The sequence below is a fragment of the Gorilla gorilla genome, chromosome 7 (assembly GCF_029281585.2).
Source record: "Gorilla gorilla gorilla isolate KB3781 chromosome 7, NHGRI_mGorGor1-v2.1_pri, whole genome shotgun sequence".
Taxonomy (NCBI): domain Eukaryota; kingdom Metazoa; phylum Chordata; class Mammalia; order Primates; family Hominidae; genus Gorilla; species Gorilla gorilla.
The window spans coordinates 125,250,050-125,251,602 of NC_073231.2; the positions used below are offsets into that span (position 1 = coordinate 125,250,050).

At 35.9% G+C, this 1,553-nt stretch overlaps 1 non-coding gene across 1 annotated transcript; it reads left to right on the forward strand.

Moving 5' to 3' along the window:
• Positions 1-946: 946 nt before the first annotated feature.
• On the forward strand, positions 947-1,070 carry LOC115935695 (small nucleolar RNA SNORA32). Its single transcript, XR_004071314.1, has one exon. It is a non-coding gene; the product is annotated as a small nucleolar RNA SNORA32 (small nucleolar RNA).
• Positions 1,071-1,553: the final 483 nt, after the last annotated feature.

Below are 1,553 nucleotides of genomic sequence, written 5' to 3' on the forward strand. Positions count from 1 at the left end.
TTCAGGTTGATGAAAAACTAAAATATGAAAGGCACTGATATGGTTTGGCTCTGTGTCTCCACCCAAACCTAATCTCAAATTGTAATCCCCACATGTTGGAGGAAGGTCCTGGTGGGAGATAATTGGATCACGGGGGTGGATTTCTTCCTTGCTGTTCTTGTGATAGTGAGTGAGTTCTCACAAGAGCTGATGGTTTTAATGTGTGCCACTACCTGCCCCCCTCCTGCCACCATGTAAGATGTACTTTGCTTCCCTTTCACCTTCCGCCATGATTATAAGTTTCCTGAGGCCCCCCAAGCCATGCAGAACTGTGATTCAATTAAACCTCTTTTCTTTAGAAATGACCAAATCTCAGGTAGTTTTTCATAGCAGTGTGAAAATGAAGTAATAACAGGCACTACTTAAGAAACTTTACAAAGAAAACAGCTTTATAAATTGTAGATACAAGATACAAGAAATCACAAGCTACACGGATTAATTGATTTGTCACAATAAAGTTTAAAATACATTTTCAAAAAAATAGAAAACAAAAGCATAAATAAAAAGACAAGCCCAAGACTTGGAAAACATACATTTAATGCATGTATCCAAAAAACTGAGTATTTAAAATATATAAAGAACTCACACACACACACGCACACACACAAACACAATCAAAAACAAAATAATCAATAGAAAAGTAGTCAAAAGATATGAGCAGAAAATCCATAAGAAAATCTGAATCGCTAATATAAACACTTGAAAAACACTTTAAACTTCAATGAAATGAACAATTTAAGCATTTAGATATTATTTCACACTCATCAGATTGGCCAAACTATAAAACAATGACAGTGCCCACTGCAAAGAGGTAAAGCAGTGTTTCCCAAGCTGGACACTTGTCACTGGGGGCCAGATAATTCTGTAGTGTGGTGGATGTCCCACACATTGTAAGATGTTTAGCAAATGGTAATTACCAAGATTTTTAGAATGCAGTTTCTCATTTGCCATGGACATGACCATAAAATAATTTCCCACTAGATTTTTTTTTATCTGTTACCTTGCTAGCAAGCAGTCTATTGGGAACATTTTATTAACCCTTTATTAAACTGCTACTTGTTTTGCTTCCATTACCTAGATGAGCAGTATCCAATAGAAATACAACAGAAGCCACAGGTGATTTTCTAATAGCTATTTCATTGATAATCAATGAGATTTTACAACAGCTACATTTCAAATTCTCCCTGACAAGAGTACATGCATAGATCTCTTGAGCCTTGCAAATGTGCTTTGCCTGGTGAATACACATTGTAACCCTTCTGGGTTGCTAATAACCAAGTGGTTTGTATATAGTGGAGCTAACTTAGGGAGGCTGGTTCCAAGACTCATTCATATTCATTATATGAACATCTCTGGAAATGTAAACTTATGTTTATATGATCGTTATCTAGAAATTTAAAAAGAAAGAAAAGGATGTTTAGCAGTATATTCCTTGCCTTTTCCCACTAGATGCCAATAGAATGACCCCACCCCCACTGGTTGTGACAACTAAAAATATCTCTACACATTACCAA